This window comes from Lissotriton vulgaris, chromosome 7 (assembly GCF_964263255.1).
Source record: "Lissotriton vulgaris chromosome 7, aLisVul1.2, whole genome shotgun sequence".
NCBI lineage: Eukaryota > Metazoa > Chordata > Amphibia > Caudata > Salamandridae > Lissotriton > Lissotriton vulgaris.
The window spans coordinates 993,768,762-993,793,152 of record NC_141695.1 but is presented as its reverse complement, the minus strand read 5'-3'; the positions used below and the strand labels follow the sequence as shown (position 1 = coordinate 993,793,152).

The following is a 24,391-nucleotide window of genomic DNA, read 5'->3' as shown; positions in this document are numbered from 1 at the left end:
TCGAGAAATCCCACCCCAATTGAAAAAGAAAGTATGGTAAATTGTAGTACATTTTTTAGACTAATACAAAAGTAGTCCAATCAGTAGAACTGGAGATCTGTAATTTTATATATTACGTGAAAATAGTGCACAAAGCTCAAATTGTGGTTATATGGTTTAGCCAAACTGGAACAAAGTCACAAGTTCAGGCCAACCACAATGGAGGACGGGCCAGATACAGGGGCCAAGTCAGGCTCACTGAACAAAGTATCTTAAATCCTGGGTGCGGAGCGTTGTGTGGTCCCACATTGAGGATGTGTTGCAGAGCTGTGGTTCTGAGGAAGTGGCAGGGCAGTGATGCGGAGTCCAGCATCATTGTCAAGGATACCTTCGACGAGGGGCTTGCAGTGCAAAGTCCTGCATCGAGGATGTTTCACACAGCAGTGGGACCGAGGAAGCTGGGGGCTGTGAAGTGAAGTCCTGCGCCATCGTGGTGGAAGCCACCAATGAGGGGGCTTGGATGTAAGGTCCAGTGTCATAGATGTGTCAAGGAGCGGCGGTTCCAATGCAGCTGTGAGTAGCTGCATCACACTGCATCATTTCTGCTCACAGGACCACTGCTGAGCTGGCAGAGTATCCTCAGGTTCACTCCCAATGGTCCAGGACTGGGGTGGCACCATTTGGGGGATAGGGCTTACAGAAACCAGAGTGCAGGTGCTGAGTTCAAGGTGGTTGGAGCCTTTTCTGTCCCTGAGGCTCTGATCAGGAGGCCAGCCAACTATCCTTTGGAGTCACTCTTGTGGTCTTGAGTACAAAATGTAGGTCCAGTCCTTTTGACTCAGGCCAGAGGGCAGCAGGGCAAAAGAGGAGTAGTACTTCTGAGTCTTCCAAAGGTCCAGAGCTGGGACTGATGGTCCTATATTTATACTTGGTAACTTATAAGTAAACTAAATGTACCAACTAGAGGCAAGCCAATTTTGCTACATTAAAGGAGAGAGCGCCAGGGGGGGGGCAAGGCAAGCCCGACAGCAGAGGCCACAGACCGCGCCGTGAGGGAAACGGCTAAGACACTGACACCAGCTCTCCCAGCAGCGCCGTGAGGGCAACGGCCAGGGACTTCATTTCCCAGGTGCCCCGGAGTTTGACCGGCGCACCGGTGACACCACAGCCTGCGCCCGGGGGCGCTACTAAACAGCGGAACGCCTCTCGTCCCGCGAGGACGCGCGCGGGACGCGCCGGGCCAAGCCCGGGCAAAGGGCGGGCCCTCTACGGCCCTCAGAGGCACTAGGAGGACGGGACGGGCCACCACTCTTGGCTCCAGCTTTGGAGAAGGTACAGTCAAGCTCCTTTTCTTCCATCCCTATTGCCTTGAGCTGCTTATAGCTGTTACCAGGATAACTGGATTCTAGTCACCCAACTTCAATGTCCGTCTGGGAAGAGCTGAATGCCCTCTGTGGCACACATTACATCCCGGATGCCCTATCCCCCCCCATAGTGTCTCGAGACACTGTACAAGCTATCTGCTCCCCCCAGGCTTCCTCCGTTACAACCCTCCCTCCATCTAATAAATGCAGCCCCTCTGTACCCGGACCCAGTACAGCTTCATCACCTGTGGATAAGGCTGAGGTTCGATCCCCCCTTCAATTGTCTCTTCTGGCCCAAATCGAGCTACTGCTTGATACTGCTCTCTCTCCACTGGTTGCTAAAATAAATGATTTGGGAGATAGACTGTGCAGGATTGAAAAAACGGTAGCACAGTCGACCCACCGACTAGAAACACTGTAACCCCCACACGCTCTTCCCCCACTAATACCCACAAAAGGCCTACGGTCAATGCACCCAGGTTATTGCAAACATGTGACTCCCCTGTTACACCACCTATCCAAAGTGACCACAATATCACCCGTATTCATGATCATGCCCCACAAAGAGCCCCTGTGATCACACTAGATGGAAGCATCGATTTACCCCCCGTAGCAGCCCCATATTTCACCATTCTCTCTGGGGTCCCCGCTCTCAGACCTGGAAAACGCGAACTGCATCGGGACCTACTGAACAAAGCCATTTTTTGGCTCCAAAAGAATAGACCATTACCTTCCTGGCTAGACGGTGGGATACAGAGCGTCAGAAGGGTGGGGTGGCTTGGTCATCTGCCCAAAAATGTTCCGGGGGACTTGATTCTGGTGAGGTTTAAGGACAGGAACATTGCCCCCTACTTGCGATCTATCCAGCCAATACTTGGAGATGGCTCCATTCGTATTTGGGACCTCCATGACTTTTACCCTGGTCCTCGAGCACCGAATCACAAAAACTGCGGGTGAAAAAGGGGGATTCTGTGTATTATGGGGTTTTTATTTAGAACTGCTTATGCTAAACTATTTTTAGTTGGGTCTTAACTCATTTTTCTTTTAACTAGGCAATGTTATGTTGAGTTATTTTAAACGTGTATGTATTTTATTGTGTTGCTTTTATGGCCAAACGCCGAATAAAGCTATTTGATGATGAGAGAGCGCCAGGGCCCTAGCACTGGTTAGCAGTGGTAAAGTGTGCAAAGTCCAAAAGGGCAACATAAACTTGTTCAGAAAACCAGAGGGTGATTCTAAATGTTTGGGGATACCCCTGCAGAAAGAGCCAAGTCTAACAGCCTTCTTTTGATTCATTATCACAAATGAGAGCACTTGAGTACATTAGTTCAGATGTGCTGTACAAAACCTTCTCTTGTGTTTGATTTAATAAAGTAGAAGATTGTTCCATGTATAATAACAACTTAGGCAAACCAGAGTGTGCCCATGACACATGACTTGGCTCTTATTTCCGTAATGTAACTGTCATCATAGATAGGAGGAGAGCACAAATGTTCCTAAATTTGAAAACTTTATTTTACGATAAATGCCACTCATTGCAGTGATATAATCCAATAGAGAAATATATATTTTTAAATGTTGAAGAGTTTTATCATATTTTGACATATTTGTTGCAAATTGTCTTTGAAAATGAAGGTGTTCCTATAGATATGTGGTGCAGGACACCTTTTCTGTTTCTTTTCCTTTCCTTCATCTAACATGTAAATAAATACTTGTCCATTTGACAGATCTCTGAATTTTAGATCTCAGTCAATTAAACTAGAGCCAAGTGCTGCTGTTCACCAGAGGTCTGGATGTAAAGGTCAGGAGACCCACTGTCAGCCCGGTCGGTACTTTGAGTGTTGTAGGTCTGTTTCCAGTCTTCCGGGAGTAGTGTAAAAAGTGCCCATGGCGACTGAACATTCACATATCATTGCTTACTATTTTCCATGTACCTCGTCAATAGCAATAGGCTTGATTCCGACTTTCAAATCTTTTTCCTCTTCACACAGTCTGACCTCTCTGCTATCCACTTGCAGAAATATGTCTTCATTGAAGCCTTACATAATATCCTTTCTCTGGTTCTAACTAGCATTGATGTCATACCATGACCTTTAGTCAAAGGTTTTCTTCTATATGTTAGACACTCAATACAATGGTATGGTTCTTTAGCTATCTGTACTTATTTTAAATTGTCTTTGATGGATGTGTTCTTGTACAATCAAATGTTGTGTATTACTCTAATTGGTTCACATGTGTTTCTTTCCTTGATGTAGGCCTCTACCAAGCATAGTTCTCTGAGTTCTCCTCAGACGCCTTGAAATAGATTAGGTCTCTATCCAGCCATGCCTTTTTTCATGCATCCAGAAAACAGTTTTTCGAGTATCAAATGCCTGCGTTGTCAACTGTGGGCTAGTAGCTGTTTCTTCTCCCTCCCTTTGTTGAGAGCTGGCTAACAGGTAGATAGGTGAAGCTATCTTACATATGATGCCGGCTTCAATGTAACTCTTCCTGGCCCTGACCTATGGCAGTACTGCTCCGCATCTGCCTTTCATATTTTGCCTAAAATTTAATGTACCCATTATACACCTCCCACAAATGTATAAAACAAACCATGCCACCCACAGTGGTGAAGCATGACTCTTTTGTCTCATACATGATGGCGACTTCAACTCACCCTTCTGTTTCTGAATCTTTAAGGAAGCCAATTCGACAGATATCCATTTAAGCATTATAAAATCCCTTTCAAGGTATTGTGCGATCATTGTTTTTGGTAATAAACTGGGGGTGATCTACCTCCAGCCAACTCTTATCCAAGGGACATTATTGTTTGGTTATTGCCCCTGTAACATCTTCAACTTTGAATTTCTGGCTAATTTTAACATATATTATATTGCGTGGGCCACTGACATGGCTTACCAGCTCTCCAAGCAATCGGTGACAATAGACTGTCAATAACCGCAGTGAACAAAGAGTGAGTCAATATTAATGCATCTACGCAATGTGATGAGCGGCAGTGCCCCATGTACCATGCTTCCTTGCTACTTCTGCCAACGTTAGAGATTTACGACCGGGGCAGAGCTAACAATTGACTAACGTGCCCAGTATCAATACAGCAAAGAGACCACTGTGTGCCTCTATTCTCCTACCTCCTGTCCCATGGAGTGTCTAAAAATCATGTATACCCCATTTGTCCAGCAACACCTGTGAGTTCAAGCAAGGGATGATTGGCAGCTATAGAACCAGCAATATATATTTCCATGTGTCTTTTAGAAACCAGATCGTGCAAACAAGGGCCCACTGATATATTGTTATAGACAGCGGTTTTGCTCATGTAAAGTGTAGTCCTTCTCTCACCTGTTCATCCAGTTAAAAATTAGATGTTTGATGTTTCAAAAACACAGTAAGTAATTATAAATTTCCCCTAAAATATCCTGTTTGCTTGTGTAACCTCTTCCTTCGTTTTTTATAATGAGGACATTGTGCGCCACATTATTTTGTTTGTCTAGGACTAGTTTCATCCCAACTGGTGTTCTGAGAAAAGCAGCAGAATAAACAGGACTGGCCCAGACAAATACTCCCAATGCATTTAATGTTTGCATGGTCTTTCCTGGCATGCACATCTCTGCTTCAAACCTGACAATGCTGGGTGCCACTCTACATAATCGCCAGGAAGAGTGCATTGTTTCTTGTTAAACTTTTAACCCTGTTTACACCCCTGCTCCTTCAGTGTCCCGCCTCTTTCTTTCCACTGTACATCTCCCTCATTCCTTCTGTTTCAGATTCTTCCTTGACCTAGCTCACCATCTTGTCAGTACCAGCGGTGGCCGGCTCAGGTCAACGTGGTGTCGGAGCGGGGGTAAGCCGACGGCCGACGGAATAGGTATTATTTATTTATTTAATGCGTGATCTATCAGTCAAGGTATTTTTGGGGTACCGCTCATACAGAGATACACCCCCACCACAATGGATCACTTCATCGATTGGCCAGTGCATTCACCATACAGCTAGTACTTGGTGTACAACAACACTTTCTAATCAGTGGTCAACAGGGGGGTAGTGTGGTGTCCGCACATGTGTCCACCCCATCGGAACCTTTTGCATCTTAGTTACTCATTTAAATGCAGAAGAAGTGCACTGGATGGAATCTTTCTGAATCACACCAGACCGAGATGAGCATGTTCACACACACAGAAACAACAAACTTTTATTGTTCAAAGAGCTTCATAAAGCACCACTGACTACTTCAGGGCGCTTGATGGTGCAAGATAAAAAATCTTGGGTTAAGATCAGTCCATCATCCTTGGGGATACACATAAATTAATAAGTCTTAAATTGGACCAAAAATCGACTGCAACCCCGAACAAATTAACCCATCTTATGTCATCTTGTGTTATAAACATCATTCTTAAATATGTCGAACCAGTCACTGCTTAGGGAGGCATCTGTTGCGCCTCATGCTTGCCAATGACTCCCACAGAACAATGAAATTGCTGGCCAGTATAGCAGAGAACCACAACCAGGGCAAGTCGCATAAATGTGCTGTGAGTCATCTAACAACTGCGTCCCTGCTCGGCTGCTTCTGTTTTCCCCCGAGTAGCAGCTCGGAACGTAGATTTAATTACGAATAATAATAAAAGAAAAGCCACCCACTGAGCACCCAGTTCTGGAAGTTTCAGCTGAATTGAATCCCAACCAATTTCTTTCCCAGAGTGCACTTTTGTTCCTTGAGCTCAGCTGTTTGGACTAGTAAGTAAACAATCGCTTCCAGTTTGCAAATTAGTAACATGTAGCCCCGAGTGAAGATTTAATAGCTGTTCAGCGGAAGTGCCTTTTCACCATATTGACAATGAGTGGTCTAGGGTTAGTAAATGATTCGCTCCAGCTGGAAACTGTATGCACGTGTATTTAGGAATACCTCTGTTATTCAAATACGTGCTTTATACACCACGTGCTGGACCTCATTAGACACTCTAAAGAAGGTGGAATGTATGTGATGAAAGGTTGGAGCAGGAATCAATGAGTCTGAGATTTGATTTTAACACTTGCAACATTCCACGGCACCAACTGGATCCCTGGTGCTGTGTGTTTCAGCAGAAGAAGGTAGGACCCCGCGTCTCAGGGACCCAAAAAGGCAACTTCCAGACCCCTGCTGAGGACTAAATGGCACGTCATCAACACGCAATTCATGTAGTCTGGAGAAGTTAAGTTTTTCAATCAAAAGGATAAATTTTGCACGATACAACAAAGCATCAGTGCATTTTGCCACTAAGTATTAATGTGCGCCCACAAGGCCCTAGTAGACATTTAAGGCGCTAGGAAACACAATACAGAGACACATTTTACATGTCTATAAGTGAAGGTTATCCACTTCTTGCTATACTCAAATATGCAAAAACGGCTCATTCTAAATCAGTGGCACTCTAGATGAGTACTGATGCTCTACCACTGGCAGAGGAGTGGTTGTCCATGGATTCCATTTGGGTGGCAAACAACCACAACAGAACTACGCAAGCAACACAACAGAACTACACAAGCAACACTACAGAACTAAGACAGCGTTGCTGCATGAGAACCGTGTGTTCCACAGATAACATCATCCATGGATGGTCCTTCTTTGTCAATGGTGCCCCCACCCTCCCACTTTCTGTAATGGAGGAAAGATCTGGGAAACCAATAGAAGCAGCTAATGGAGCAAAACTGCCAATGGGTCAAATCACTAATGCCGAAAGGACAGCATTGTAGATATGTTCATCAGCACAGCTGCCATGTGCTATGCAACAGAACCTTTAAGAGGTGCACAGTAGAATTTGAGAACTGCTATTAGATTAAACTTGTACTTACAAGATAGTCATTAATGTTTGATAATTTTTGAGAGTGCAAAATGCAAGCTCAAGACTGCGAGCACTGAGCCGCAACTGCCGTACAGAGATCTGCGGTTCACTGGGAAGAGAATGCTGTTATAACATCAATGCAACATAGTGGAGTGATATATCATGGTATGCCATGCTGTTTGTAAACAGCATACTCGCTTACCTTGGTGTCCACGAGGGGTGGGATAGGAAGCAGCTTGTAAAGAAGCAATTGTTTGGGGAAAATATCCTTGATATTCAAGCATTGAAATTGACCAAGGAGGGGTGAGACAGTTAGCTCATCTAGTCATAGAGCCTTATTTGGAGTTTGCTGGATGGGGTATTGTGTCACAAACGTAGCACATGTCCTGCCTGGCGTACGGCAAAGCATTAGTGCCTTTGGCACATGGAATAAATCGAGTGAGATATCCACCAGGCTTTGGCAGAGTATCCCTTCTGCCAAGCACTAAATAGGACCCTTGGAGTCTAGGCCACACAATGCTCTGGGAGATAGAGTTTGGAGCAATGAGGGGTGTAAGGGGTGTGCGATACATCTGCCTGCACTTCGGGTGGGGCCACAGAGAATAACATTTGCAGCAAGTGACAACTATGAACATGAGCATACAAAGATGATCTGGATTAAAAGTACTCGTATTTAAGTAAAGAATGTAGGTGTTGTTCACCTCTGGGATCTGAGTGACATCGAAGACAACTTGAGCTTCGCTCTCATTGTCTCCTTGATGTCGCTCAGAACCCCTGGTTGAAAAAAATCCTTGTTATACACTGATGCCCATCTATAATTTTATATGTTAATTTAATAACCCATCCAATGTCTTTCAGTGGAACGAAGAAGGCAGGGCAGAATATTGCCAATACTGCCTCGACTTGTCTGAGCAGGTTCTTCCATTGTTGCTACAAGCTAAGGACGAGATGTGTCCTAATGGCTAGAGCAGCGGCCTTCAGAACGAGGGAACCAGATTCGAACCCCAGCCTCTGCTCAATCTGTGATTTTGGACGAATCAATAAATCCCACACCTAAAACAATATGTAATGTTTGCCTCTCATGTAAAGTAATCTAATGCCCTGGTGCCGAATTTGTGCTATGAAAAACTGGAAAGAACTGAAAAGTAACAAAGAAGATCTTGCGTTGAACTTTGTGATACCAAACCCATTTGTGACACGATCCTTGCAAATCGGTATTACCCCATCCTACTAATCCTGATCAAAACAATGTTGTCTATGTAGTAGTGACAATGTAGGTACATGTGAACATCCATCATGGAGCATGTTCTAAACCCCACACCTAGCAGGCAACTTTGACTGGACTTTCTGATCAAGATTCAACATTCTGAAGATGTGCCAAAAGGAACTGAACAAAGTAGTCCAAGTAAGTTATTACCAATATCTGTTGTGCTAATGCACCACTTATAACATTCATTACGCGTCTAAAATTCGATCCCACCCCAGTGATGTCTCACACATTTTGTCGAGTTTATACACAGCACCATAAATAAATCACCCCTTAAATAACTCCCCATATAGGTTCTGTTCTGGCCTGCTCGATCACTTGCCATTAGATGCCACTCACTTTGACTTCTGAGAACCATGAAATTGAATATGGTTTGATTCACTTTTAATTGATTGGTCAGGTGGTGGTGGGAGAGTTATTTAGAATGCTGACATACCACGAAAATCAACTCAGGGAACTTTAACTTTTCAGGTAGATTCTATATTATATGAGCAGCGGTATATTGGGACAACATATGTGCTCTGACGACCTTCCTGAAGCCTGTTAGCAGTCTGCCCAGGGCTATCCCAGTCATTACAAGTGCTGTCCTCAGACACTTGCCCAGGCCTCAGGCTGTGGTAGCTAACTTGGATTGCATGACTTTGATAAGCAGGAGCAATACTATGGAGCAGTGAAATCCTTATTACATAAATGTCTTGATACCACTTGAGATAGTCCACTGGCGTGCAATAATACAGTGTGAATAAAATGTTCCACTGACCTATGAAAGGGCCACAGTTTTGTGGATTCTTTAGCAATGGACAGGGCAGGAATTCAGGGACCTCTCATCATGTGTGAAAGAAGAGCATTCACTGGTGAATTGTGAGGTGTAGTCCTGAACATTGACAATATTCGATTCAGGATCGCGGAACAACCAGGATGCACCTATCACAACGCAGGACGAAGTGCATGATGGAACATGTGAACCTATCAGGGTCATATACAGCCATACAATGTAAGACGTTTGGGTATCGGTCCAGCGCACTATTGAACTGTTTCTGACAGCGTGTATAAGGCAGACTGCGCGTGTGCCACCCAACTGAGCTTTTGGCTTAGGTAGAACTTGTTGTTGCCTGGAGATGGACAGGGTGGTTGATGTTCCAAGATGGTTCACACAGCCACTTGAATGTGGCCCACAGCAATCCACAGCGTGCAGGTGTGCAGGTCACCCGCTGCAGGGGGTCTGCGGGCCCAGTCTCATCACAGTGCTTAGGAGGATAGGGGCACCTATTTTACAAGTAGGAGTGTAATTGGAATTTAAGGTCTGGGTGTGCTCATTAAATTTAGCAGGCTCCAACGTTGGAAATAACTAGGTGTTGAATGCAAAACTGCAAAATGTTTTGCTTTGCCTCTTTAGAAAGGCATTTATATAGTGCTTTACATTACGACAAGGTACAAAGCACTTGCGGGAGCTGGGAAATTCATTGCACTGTCTATTTTGATCATCAGTCAGAGATCACTGGGATGAATGTGGACGTTGATTCTCGTTCCCGTTCACATAGAAAATCTCACTACAAGGACCAGGTAAAGCGAATTAAAAAGCATACAAGTGTTTACATGTTTAAATTGTGCCCCCCTTTATTTCAGTTGCCAGGTCAAAGGCACCGTGTATGAAAGACGCCACCTTTCCCGCAATCACGTTATCTTTTGTTCTTATCGTTCCGGATGAAGCGATATCATTTGTTTGGCTTTACTTCCTGGAATGTAACAGCATACCACTCATACATAAATTATTTTATTACGGTCGTGTTCGAAGCTTTTGTCAACTCCATAAACCGCATTGTATGCACAGGTGTGCCATTTGATCAGTCCCTCTTTGGAACCAATGGGAAATTAGCTTAACATTTAAGAGGTGCAGCTGTGTGTCTGTGCTAGGCTGTCTGCCACACAGACAAGCCGCGCGCCCGACTAAGGGCCTGGCCAACAAACCAGTGCCATGTGCCACGCGACTCGCGAGCAGGTGACAACCGGAAACGCCGCTCTTGGGGCACGAGGACCAGTGTTTATTTATTCTCATTGATCTCAATGGATCGTATCCATCTGGCCTAGTTTCATGTCCTTTTTTCCTGCAGCGCACAGTTTTAAGTTGAAAAATGAAATCGGTCCATCCATTTCATCCCAGTACAAACGACAAAATATGTCACTACGCAAGGTTTAGCAGACACTGAGCCAACACCCTCCACCACCTCACCGCCCATTGTGTTATTTACCAAGTGTAAGCCTTACCTCATGAAGCAGTGTAGCCCTGGCAGAGGAGAGGGAGGGGGACACTTTCACGAATAAATGTTGATACTTCGCAAACTAAAACAACGCATACTTTTACTACGTTTTTAGTTCGCAAATACCATTACAACGCATTTTTGTTTAACGAATACCATTACTTCGCATTTGCTTTAAAATGCATATAAAATGTCTTTACAACGGATCCCAATTACCGTACACTTTTACAACACATTTTTTAAAATAGCCCCCAAACACTACGCTAATTTCTACAGCCGTACACACTACCCTACATAACACATACTCCACAATACTACCCTAAACCCTCAAACATTACCCCCAACACGACCATCCCCCTTCCCCAAATCCAGTTCCTACATGCAAACACTACCCTGCATGACCCCCCAACACTACCCTAAACCCTAAAGCACTACACAACACGACCCTCCCCCTTCCCCATTCCAGTCCCTACACTCAAACACTACCCTGCATGACTCCCGACCCTACCCTAAACCCTAAAACACTACCCCAAGCACGACCCTGCCCCTACCCCCAGAACACACCCTGCACTGAAAAACTACCCTGCACGACCACCCCAGCACTACCCTAAAACAGTACCCTACACTATACAAACACCACAACACTACCCTAAACCCTAAACCACAAACGCTTTATTGGCTGGCTATCTTCTTATGTTTTCTCAAATTTTCAATGACATTGATCCTCTTTTGATGACCTTGCACGTACCATATTTTGTCTCATCACCAACCTGATTCTACCTGATAGTAAAAGCATGATCATGTAGGGTTCTGTGGAGGCCTGTGAAGTTTCCCCTGCATTTTAAACTCTATACAGTCACCTGGCGTTCCTTAACCAGTCTTTTGGTCTGCCTCTCTATATGTACTCCAATGAGACCCAGATAATTTTTAAGAAAGATGGACACCCAAGGAAGAGGGTGGCGTACTCCAGGATTGCTTCAATAGTGAGAAAGTATGGATGTGCCAGAAAAAAGACAAGTTTGATAGTCCTACTATATTTACTGGGAAGACCTTCAGAAAATCCTCTTGGTACCCACACGAATCTCCATATGCATCGGCACCCCCCTCACCGAGGCCAAGGGTTCACCTGTTCAGAACTACACAAAAGTTCAAAGATTTCTTTCTAAGCTGGACACAGACGGCTTAGCTGTTTCAGACCCAGACAGTCTCTCCCTGACCTCAACACCTTGAATCCAAGAATGGTTATAGTATAGAGGTCGTATAAATTACTAAGACCCTATACTCTATAAAAATAATAGAACTATCAAAATTGTATTTGGAGACTAATACAATTTATGTCATATATGTTGCATAGGGTTGGCTCTCAGTCCGACCCTATTTAACATTTATGTCGCCCCCCTTGCAAGGCTAGTAAAATCTCAGGGGATGGAATTGGTGTCATACACCGATGACACCCAAATTACGGTGTCACTAGCCCACTCAGTTTCATCATCTGCCACCAACTTCAGGATCTGTATGCAGACAGTCTCTGACTGGATGCTTCAGAATTCCCTGAAGTTGAATGGCGACAAAACTGAGATCCTGGTATTTGGCAAGGACCAGGATATTTGGTCGGATGAGTGGTGGCCGGCCTCATTGGGAACCTGTCCATCTCCCTCCCAGTCGGCAAGAAATCTTGGGGTAATCTTTGACACCTCCTTATCCATGACTCTGCAGGTCAACCGTACGGTGGCCACCTGCTGGGGGGTGTTAAAGATTCTCAGGAGGATTCTTCACTATCTCTCTCCCTCAGCACGTAAACAGGTGGCGGTGGCATTGATAGGTTCAAGGCTGGACTACTGCAATGCGCTTTATGCAGACTCCAACAAGGGGCTCATTCAGCGATTACAGGTCGTTCAAAATGCGGCTGCTCGTTTTGTCTTAGCACTTCCCAAAGCTTCATCTGCTACGATGGCCAGAAAGAGCCTTCATTGGCTCCCCATTCATCTCAGGATCTCGTTTAAGATCCTTTGTCTTGTCTATCGAGCTTTGGCAGAGGGTTCTTCTGATCCCCTTGGTGCCTTGCTGACACGTTACCAGCCTGGTAGATCTTTGAGATCTTCAGAGATGAATTTGTTGGTTGTCCCACGTGCCAAAAGGGTTCGCTGGGGAAACAGAGCTTTTTCCATTGCTGCCCCCAAACTATGGAACTTGTTACCTCTTGAGATTAAGATGCAACCCTCTCTGTCTTCTTTTAAAAAAGCGCTCAAGACCTGGTGTTTTGTCAGGGCATATCCGTATTTAGGATTATTCTCTGTTAGCTGGTATTATTTGGTTATGCGCCTTGACGCCCACCTGGGCTTAGTTGCGCGTTAAAAATTGCTTTTCATTTCATTTCATTTCATTGTCACTGTATATAGAGTTTTTGCGATTTGTCTATTGAAAAAGTCATTCTCATGTTTGTACAATAGTCTCCTATGATTCGAAAAGGAATAATCAAAGAACAAACAAATGCATTTAACAGTATTTTGAACATTTTGACTTTTGAAGTTTTGTTTATCCAAATCAATAAATGTATGTTGTCTCAAATCTTTCTTCAATGTATTAAATATTGTTTACTAATCAAAATTCAATTGCAGGCAAACATATGATCTGTGGATAAGATAAGTATGGAGTATTGATGGTCCAAGAGGCAACTGTTCACTACTTAGATTTAATGATTCCAGCCTCTTGGTCCTTAACAGAATCACCCCTTTTCCTTGAACCTCAGTCCAGTGCTGGCGCTGAAGTGCTATCAGAACTACCTTACAAATATAGTCTTCGCTGCTTACGTTTATTACAACAGGGCTGTTATATCGCTTCCCGTGCATCGGATTTTATTCACAAGAAAATGTAAGATTGCAGAAAAGGAAAATAAGTTAATCCGACTTTGCACTATTGGTACTCTGATCTCCAAGCTCTTGCACAGGTTGAGCGGTGCTTTGAATACATACTTGTTCCTTGAACTTTTATGATTTGCTTTGGACAACCTATATGGGTCCTCAGTACGTACTGCAAAAAGAGGCAGAAGAGCCACGACCTCTAAGACACTCAATGCCATTGTTAGTGTCTCTATCCTGACCTGGAAACAAAACACCAAGCTTGCTCATGCTTCCTTCTGAAGCGGCCATCTCATGTGTGGTGCATGGACGTTCCTCTTTAGTAGAATGCTCAAGAATATTCCCGTGGACAGGCATTTGGGCACATTTTAGCAGCATTTCAAACGAAAAGCAGTTTAAGTGATTTTGAATTTGTTTTTAGCTTTTTGTTTTGGTATTTACATAATTTTAGTATGTTTTGTATCATTTGACCTTCACGTGATGGAGCCATCCCTCTGCAAACAATTTATGATTTTAAAATACCCAACTCAAAACATGCTCGTAAAAAATTGCAGGTCAGACTAATATGAAAAGACATAAACAGACAGCTGTGATATTGGCGTATTTGCATTTTCTTTCAGTGGTTAGAGAAGCTGCTAAAAAAAGCCTCTACGTTCATAGCATAAATAGATCCAGCATTGTCTTTATCATGGATGTAAACAAGACTATGGCAACTGACTCAATCTAATTTTGTTAAAGTATCACAAAACCACTAAATTAAAAGTCTAACATAAATATATTCGTTTTCAGACATTGAATCACTGTAGAATAATTTAAGCGTGAGACGCCTACATCTGAACAATACTATACTCTGTTTCTTATCCTTCTGACTGGACCAATAAGGGCCTCGAAGTAAAAAAGACTATCTGGTCTGAATTACAACTGTGAAGCAAGGTCTTTATGGAGCAATCATATGCCAAAGGGCAAGTAATGCAATAGCTATTGACAAGGAGATGTGTATTGGCTTTGCTTGATGGTATTTTGCTTGTTTTTCAATTTGTTTAAGCAATATTTAGCTGGTAATTGCATTTCAAGATTATCCACCCAGCAAATGTGATGTATCTTGATTAAAACACTACAAAAGTAAGATGATTAAATAAAGCAAAATGATAAGGTGGGGCGGGATTTCATTAACTCCTTGTCAATATATCCTGATTGGGCCGCGGAAATGCCTGACAAACAATCAATTTGTATTGACCAAGCTCATCTAAGATGCAAAGAATTATTTTGTTGGATAAGCACTGAGTGGGACCCCATCAATATCTTATTGTTTCCTTTGGAATATGGGATAAAAGTACAAATCTTACTCGAATCAACTGTAGTCTTCCTTAACATAAATAAAATCCCTATATCAAGCACCCAAATAGGATTTGAAATTGATTGTGTCAGTATATCACTCATCCCTCCTCTGGGACAAATCGAAAAATAAATGCAGCTGTTGTTTTATGTTTACACTATGTTTACTTATGTTGGAAAATCACAAATAAACTAAGTTGTTTGAATGATTCTACTCGGTCTCTAGTTGTGCTGATTATTTGTAAGTCGGGTTTTGTCTTATGGTTGCACTTGTTTGCTTTGTGGCAGATATTTAACATTATTGGTTTTCCAAAACGTAAGGGAATGAGATGTGCAGCAGTAATAATGAGCAGTGGCAATGCCAACGGGTCAGGCTTATGAATGCACTATAAAGCCAGATGTAAAAGTCCATGTACGTTAATGATTGCCCTCCTCCCAACTGTGCTGCTGCCAGAGAACAAACGCCATACATTATCTAGTTATCCAAGACACTGTGGCATCTGTGTGTCCCCGAAAATTCAAGCTCAGGAACCGGGGTAAATAAACAAAATGTTCACAGCTGCGTGGAAGACAAGAATTTTTTTTGTGAATGTGCACAACTTCTGCCCAATCAAAATATATACTCCTGGCTACCAGGGGACACTAAAGGACTTTATTTGAAAAGTGACCAATTTTTAGATTATGAACCAGTCTATTATTCAATTTATAGTTTCAACATTGCATCTTAAAATGTTAGTAATACACACAATTTCTGTTCACATTAAGAATTACCACTCGTGTGGGAGGGACAGACCCTCAATGCCATCTCCCTTTACATACCCCTGAAGCTTCATGATATAGCTTTTTCGGACGTGTTGAGCTCCTTCTTTGGAGTCCGGAGGGGGGATTGTTGATGGGGTTGACTTTAATGGGGCTCTATATGAAGTCAACGATCGCTGGCCTTCTCATAAGGTGCTTTTGACATGACAACAATTAGCTGACTTTATGTCAACGCTTGACCTTGCTGGCGTGTGGCAAACCTTCAATCCCATTACACAACAATATACGTACAACTTGGGAGCACATGGTAGCCTCTCAAGGATTGACTATATATTAACTCTGACCAAGAGCTGCCATACATTAGGGAGATACACCATCACACAAGGGGCATTTCTGACCATTCCCCAGTCTATGAGGTCCAAGGACTACAGACCCATAATAAGAGACGCCAACCAGTGCGCAATCACTGGTACCTCAAGGTACCATGCATTTGGGCAGTTCTTTCTGCAGCCATGGCACACTATTTTAATGAAAATGAGGGATGAGTGGAATCCTTGCAGTCCTTGTGGAATGCATACCAAACTGTTATACAAGGCCAGGTAACGGCATGGATAACCAGGCATAAAAAAGAGCCTGGTCGGAAATCTGGGTGTTTGAAAACCAGCTCATCGCAGTCATTCAATGGAATACCCATGACACTCTATTGCTAAAGTAAAAAGAATACAGGGATGTTGTGATGGAGGTCTCCAGGGCTTGCTACAGAGCTACTCAACACCGCCTCTACAAAGTTGGAGATAGGGCTGGTGAGCTTCTGCCTTGGTCAGAATATAGAGGGGCAGCATCACGATGGGTCCTCAGAATCTTGTATGATAGAGAAGAGCAAGTGACTGACAGACAGGGTGTGGCTGATACCTTTGCTGAATACTATACCCTACTGCAGCCAGGAAGATCATGCTGCATGCCCTGTTGGCATCACGCCTTGATTATGGTAACATGCTGTACCTGGGTGCTACGGCGAAATGCATGCAAAGACTCCAAGGTATCCAGAACACAGCAGCGCGTCTGGTTCTTATGCTCCCGAGGAGTGCCTCGTCTAAGAGGGTGTTGGTTTCCCTCCACTGGCTGCCGATAAGGGAGAGAGTTTTGTTCAAGGCATTGTGCATCTGCCACAGTATCATTCAAAGAACGGGCCCATCATATTTGTTTGACTTACTGATTCTCTACTCTCCAACTCGCCAACTGAGATCAAGTGGGAGGGTGCAGGTGTGTGTTCCGGCCATTAAGAGAGCAAGGATGGTTGGCCGCTCCTTCTGCTTTGTGACCGCACTGCAATGGAACAAACTCCCCCTGAGCCTCCGGCTGGAGGGTTCGGAGGGCACCATTCGGAAAAATTTGGAAACCCATCTCTTCCCTTCTGGCTAGTTCTCCTGGTTAGAATAGGGTGTAGGGGTCAAGGGCAGTTCTGCACCAAAGGGGGGGGACACACTGGCCTAGTGTAATCAGGCACTTTATAAATGTGCTTATTATTATTACTAACTCCCAACAATAACCACCACAGCTGAGAAATCTCTCTCTCTCTCTCTCTCTCTCTCTCTCTCTCTCTAGAGAGAGAGAGAGAGAGAGAGAGAGAGAGAGAGAGAGAGAGAGAGAGAGAGAGAGAGAGAGAGAGAGAGTTACTGGCTTAGCGTTGTCTACCCAACCTCTTGCAGACTGACAAAGGCTTTTTAGACCAAGAGTTCACAGACAGTGAAGTGTCACAAGTGATTCAAGACTTCACATCAGGGAAGGCAGTGGGGACAAACGGCCTCCTTATAGAGCCATTTAAATCTCTACAAAGCCTTCCCAGATGCCAAGCCTCGAATCACTTTCATCACTTCACTGTCTATCAACTCTTGGTCTAAAAAGTCTTTGTCAGACCGATATTGAATCTGGAGCACTGACTGACCCCTGCCCACACCACATCTTCAACCTGGGACAGAGGGATATCATCATTGCAGTCACCAACATCCTCAACACATCCATCACCATGGCCACCGTCCCCGATAAATGGAAACACCATGAGGTTAACCCTTCCACGACCCCAACAAACTCAAGAACTGCTAACTCATCTCCCTGCTCCCCTTCCCAACCAAGGTCCTATAAAAACCCATGTACCGCCAGCTCACCAAACACCTTTATGTAAGCAATCTGCTCGGTTGTGCCAACCACAGCACTGAGACCGCCTTCATCGCCACGACCAATGATATTAGTACACTCCTTGACCGAGGTTAGACAGCTGCCCTGATCCTCTTCGACCTCTTGGCCTCTTTGAACACTGTCTCTCACCATACACTCATCACAAGATTTAACCATATATATTGGCGTCCAAGGATACACCCTCACGTGAATAACCTCCTTCCTCTCCGGCTGCAATCAGAGAATCTGCCTACCACCCTTCACCTCCAAGCAAAAGAGCATCATCTGCGGTGTCCCCCAAGGCTACTCCCTCAGCCCCACTCTGTTTAATCTGCTAGCCAACATTGTAAGCACACACGGACTCAACATCATCTACTATGCTGACAAGATCCAACTCATCCTCTCTCTCACCAAAGACCCCTCCACCACCAGATTGAACTTCTGGAATGCCATGACCAACGTCACTGACTGGATGAGGTCCCACTACCTAAAGTTGACCTCAGGCAAGACTGAAGTGCAGATTTTTGGGAGGAACACCTTTCCATAGGACGACACCTGATGGCCTACTGAACTCAAACCCACACCATTCCCCGCGAACCACGCCTGCAACCATCAACGGAGTATCCTCCTCCTGCTTTAGACTTTCGCATGCTCAAAAAGATCTCCAGATGGATCCCTATCAACACCAAGAAAACAATCAAACAAGCCCTCCTCACAAGCCGACTGGACTACGGAAACACCCTCTACGGAGGTACCATCACCCAAATCCTCAAGAGACTACAGATTATACATAACACCACAGCCAGACTCTTCCTCAACCTCCCCAAACAGATTAGCATCGCTCCCCACCTCAGAAGTCTACACTGGCTTCCAGTCCAAAATAGATGCAAGTTCAAACTGCTGACCCACGCCTACAGAGACATCCACAACATTGGACCAGCCTACATCAAGCATCGCCTTACTTTCTACTAACCTGCCAGCCATCTGCGCTCTGCCTCCCTTGCCCTTGCAAAGGTTCCCCGCATCCTCCGCAGCCACAGAAGAGGTTGTTGGAGGTTGTTCCTTCTCCAACCTTGCCGCCACATCCTGAAACCACTCCCTGCTACACCTCCGCACTGGACCATCGCTCTTGTACTTTAGGAAGGGATTCAAGACCTGTTTTTTTTAAAATAAATAACCTGTGAAACTCAATGCCTGGATACCCCCTGGGGTGATAAGCTGGGCTATATAAATTCTGATTGATTGATTGATTGATGTAAACTGACAGCCACAAAAATTGCCTTCTATCTCCTACGAATATTCCTGGAGAGCTGCGAAGCAGGAACATTGCTCAAAGACCAGAGGACAGCAACCATAGTCATCATTCACAAAGAGGGCAAACCCCCAGAGAGATGTGCCTCCTACAGGCTGATTTTGCTATTAAACGCTGAAGTGAAGATTTTGGCGAAACTGTTGACCACCTGATTAATCAAAGTGATAAATTAATTGATCCACCTGCTTTATGTCCTGGATCCGGCTCTTGTACTCAGATTCTCTCGCACAGACAATGATCAATGGGGGCACGTCTGCATTGTTCCATCTCCACCGGGGCACGTAAGAGGGCTGCCCGCTTTCACCCCTGATTTACACACTAGTCTTGGAGCGCCTTGCGCCTTGATTAGAAGAGACCCATGTGTTAGAGGACTGTGGTGGATGGAGGACTGGGAGGACAGTCTTTTGTATGTCCTCCAAAAACACACACTATCTACTCCCGCAGTTCTATTTCCAGGTAATTGATAGTGCAATTCGTTCGCTTCTCTGGGATGGAGGACCCCATCGCACAGCACTCCAGAAACTGACCAGAAGCTGGAATGATGGGGGACTTGTGCTTCTCAATTTCCAAAAATATTACTGGGTGTTGCAACTCACAGCAGTCAATGATTGGGCTCACCTCCCGGAGGACGCGCCGGCCTATGGGATGGTCAGGAGAAGAATGCAACCTGGGGCATACCTCAAAGCTATCTATGGGGTGAAGTGCACTACGCCCCTCCCCAACCCAACGACGATCACTATTACCCTATGGCACACTGCACTGAAAAAACCCCAGAATTGCTGAATGAATATTTCTTCACATTGGAAAATGGTTTCCATTTAGAGAAATAAAAAAGTCAAACGCGCTTTCAATTGGTGCATGCAGATTTGTACATCTGCTACTTTTTCTTTTTTATTTCCTGTACTTGCAAGAAAGGTCTGGAAATGTTAAAAGTTAGAAGTTGACTTCAATTATATGGGTAAACCTATGATAGTAAGATGTCCCTCGAAAATTACATAGAATCACTAACAAAAGTGACTTGTGTTAAGCTCCAATACAGGAAGCTGGACAGAGATGAAAAACAGCACTTGGCCACTGCAGATATGATCATAAACTGTTCTTGAAAATTACTGTTCTTGCAAATTACATGGCACTATGAACGATTCGAGTAACCCAGGGGTCAGCATTAATGTAGCTATCACGGAGTCATTCTATGGTGCTCATTACACATTTTCAACCACTGATTTGCAGACACTTAAATCTCAGAATCTGGTTAGGGCATGAGGGATTTGATTAATTGGAACAGTGTTGAATAATATAGGCTTCCACTAGTATCCAGTGATAGGCGTGCAAAGGTTAGGGGAAGTACAAGACCCAGAACATACCTATTATTTTTGATCTGGCATCCATCCTGTCTATTCTTTTGCAATATGCCACATCAGTAGTACAGAACGGTTATATCACAGCAGCTTGGCAACATACAGATGTTTTGCCACTTTGCATCAAAATGTCTCATGCACCCTTACCTGCTACTACTCAGTTTAGTTGCTGAACACCAGCTGCAAATGTTTAGCGAACAAGTATTACACAAGTTAATTGATTGGTTTGCTGCCAGTAATATTGCAAACGAAGCACAGATGGGATTTACAGATCCGTCATGGTAAGTGACCAATGTTGCAACTTGGAAAGCACCATTTCCGAGTGTGCTATCTCCAACAAGTAAGCCTTTAAAATCCCATTCATGAGCTGAAAATGACAATTGTTAGATGGAATTACTAGAGAATATGGGCAGCTCTTTTTTATTAGGTATTTATGGGTTATTCCAAAATCGTTTTATTTACATAAATTGCCTAAATAAGAGGTGTCAAAGATTTTAGGGAGGGTTGGTACATGTAGGGCAGAGAAGGCCCCACACTGATCTACATATTAGGAAAGTCTGGGTACAATGGTCTCCATAGGGGTCTAGCTAGCCTGGCATGGTATCTCTGCAGCTTTATACCATGTTGTATGTGAGAGGGGACCTGCCCCATGCCAATGGAGTGGTTTAGTGATTCAACCTCATTATGGAAACTGATTGCAAAGGTACTATTTTGAACTTCTTGTGACAAGTCTTCCACTGATAATCTACATGGTGTATAATCATGGAGTTATGCTTATGTTAGTTCATTTATTGCAAGAGAATATACTTGAAAAATACCTTGCTAAAACTTCAATTAACTGAAAGGTTAAATTTTACACACAAAACTCATATATTTATTTTCTTAAAGACCGCATATCCATAGGTTCTGAATTATATAGGCTAAAACTGTGGCCACAACACGTACCACATCTGAGCTAGAGGACTGTCTAAGAGGTCAGTAGGTAATAACTTCTATTCTTTGTTTTCACTAGCCTCCTATGGGCTGGATCTCAAGTTATGATTTCATACTGTTAAAAGATCTCTTGTCTCTGAAGATCATATTGGTTAATACAGTTGAGGCCAATGTACTTGACACTCATTTTGCCCAATAACTAGACTCTGATTTGTGCAGCACATCTTATTTTTTTTTATGTAATACTCTTAAGTAGCTCTTTTTCATCATAGTGTTTTTATGGAACTCTGCCAATAACTAATTTTAATAACATTACAATAAGACCGTGAAAAAAGCATAGAACCATCTAAGTTACAGTAAATGATTTCATGAAGATATTAGAACATTGTGCATTGTGGAAACGAGTAGTAGTTCAATTAGGCATGAAAAAGGAGAGGTGTGTTTTCTGAAGGTAAGAGGGATGGACAGAATTCTGATCTTGGGCCTTTGGAAGATACATGATGTGCTAAAGGACCAGATGTAAAAAGTGCTTCTGGGCACTAGATGCTCCGACTTTTGTTTCATAAAGGTGCAGCAAGTTGCGGGCTCTTTGCTGCTGGATACAGAGGGAAGCTGTGATGGGTCGGGGAGGGTTCCTTTGTGAATGCCTTTGCAACAGAAGCAACGCACTTCTAATGTCATCCTTGCAATCAATGGCAGCCAGTGAAGATCTCCAGTGCGGGGTGGTGTGATCGATTTCGTGTGGCACTGATAAGTTTGCCTGCAGATGGAAAAGTAGCTTTGATCAGTGCTTGTTTTGCTTCTGGGATTTCTGCTAGAACAGCACCGCTGAAACCCAGTCTGAGGCGGGCTGTAGTCTGGATTACTGTTCATGAGGTCTGTGGAGAAAAGGTACCTCATCATTTTGAAAGGGTGAGGGTACACGTATGGTTACTTGATCACTCTGCTGATGCTGGGTTTGAGATCAAGGTACCATTTTAGAACATGGTGGGTGTCACAAAGGCAGGCTTTGTTAGCAGAGGATCTAACCTCTGCCATCCAGGGAAATGAATGCCGGCCATGCATAGAGATTCATGCCAAGTTGCCAGGCATTATTCTGCCTAAGGTGCTCTTGGCAGTGCCAAAGAGGCGCTTTCAGAAAAACTAAAATGCTGGTTAACGGACATTTCATAGCACTCAGTTGGCAGTAGATTTCGTTTAGCAGAATGAACCCTCCAAAATGGGTTTTTACTTTTGTAACTCAAAAAAGTACTGCCCCTACCATTAAGGGAGTTTGTGTGTGTGACTGCCTTACCTGTCATCAGGGCTGGACAGAGAACTAAAACAGTGGCCCCCGCAAGTGCTCGTCCAGTCCCCCGGGGGTGTTGGGGGTGCGGCCGAGCTGTTTGCCAGGGCTGGTTTTGGCCGATTTTGTTAAAGGGGCCGATATTGCAGCTATGCTGCAAAAACGGCCCTGTGACAAAAACAGCCCCAGGAGCCCAAAACCAGCCCCACCCTTGTGGCCCACCGGGGAAATGCCCAGTGCCCGCTACAGAAAATCCCGCCCTGCCTGTCATGGCGGTTCTGGACAGGTGAAAGAAAGAGTCTGTCCAGTGCCTTTCAAGAAAATGATGCTTTTCAGACACTCTGAAGCCAGTGGCCTTGTGCTGGATGAGCTGCCATCAGAGGCCTTCACATTTGCAATTGGCACCGGCTCCATTGTTGGAACACCTGTGGTCCCGCCCAGGGCCGGCTTTAGTGCATTGCAACCCGTGCGGCCGCACTGGGTGCTGACCTGTACAGGGGGCACTGACTTCAGGGGGGGACACTATGTTTAGCAATAACTTATGATTGGAGAGATAAGGGGCACTTTTGCCTGGCTGTAGTGAAAGAATCTGAGGAGGCGGTCATGAGGTGTGGGGGTGCCAAAAATTATTGTTGCACTGGCCAACACCAGCACTAAAGCCGGCCCTGGTCCTGCCACCTCGAATTGAGGCAAAGGAACTGTGAGTTTGATGGGCTGGGAGAACTGCTGCATAGAGCAACTATTCCACCATCAGATCACCTGAAGAGTTGGATTAAGCATGACAGTGAAGAGAAGAAGCCCTTCAACTTCAGTAGATTCAGTTCAAACGTGCACCTATGTGAGGGAATGGAGACGTGAAACTGGCGCCTTATTGACATATATGATACAGAATCCCATCCGCCAAACTCTAAGGCCCTAGGTTTTATGTGGATTGGGCCAGACAAGACTCTCTGACACCCTTCCATGCCTGTGGGCTGGCAGGGTCGAATATCCTTGGCATCCTTCACTGGCAGATCCAGCTTCTCTATCCATGTGTGCCAGTTTGTATCAGCAGTTTTATGCAGAAACCATTCATTTTTGTCTGACTTTGGATGTAATCACCAAGGCAGAAATGCTAAAAGGTTTTTGTATTTTGTGTGCCCTAATGGTAATGAATATATTACTTAAACAAACATAATCAAGCTGGCAAGATGGCTCAGAGAGTTAAGCACTCTCTTCTGACATATAGTGTGATCTGTGGGTCACATGTCTGGACCGGTGTTAGGGTAATGGAGCAGTGCATAAACTACCATTAAAATTTGTAATATTAACCCCTAGTAAATAAGAAAAGATAAAGTTGTGTTATGAAGCGCTGTTTAAAACAAGTGTAACAAGTAATTATTACTATTCCAATGTTATTGATTGGATTTGGACCTCTTAAATGCCCTCACAGATCTCGTCAGTGACTTTTTTCACATGATCATTAATATTTTTAAATGTTGTATTTGCTTATTTATTCCCAGAGGGAAAGTTGCATGGTGTTCTTATTACATGCGTAGTATTAACCACATTTTTATATATTGCCTAGAGTGTTACAGAAAGTCACTTTGCTGCCAATGATGTAAGGGTATCTCCTAAGGTGTGGTCTATTCAGTCTGCTCTTTTGTGCTCCCTTGTAATTAAACGCTAGGAGTTCTTCGTAGCACTGCGGTGGAG

At 44.2% G+C, this 24,391-nt stretch overlaps 1 protein-coding gene across 1 annotated transcript in view; it reads right to left on the bottom strand.

Moving 5' to 3' along the window:
- Nucleotides 1-24,391, bottom strand: part of LOC147702831 (teneurin-2) — a 1,317,719-nt gene that overhangs the window by 446,986 nt on the left and 846,342 nt on the right. The gene's annotated exons all lie outside the window — the stretch shown is intronic.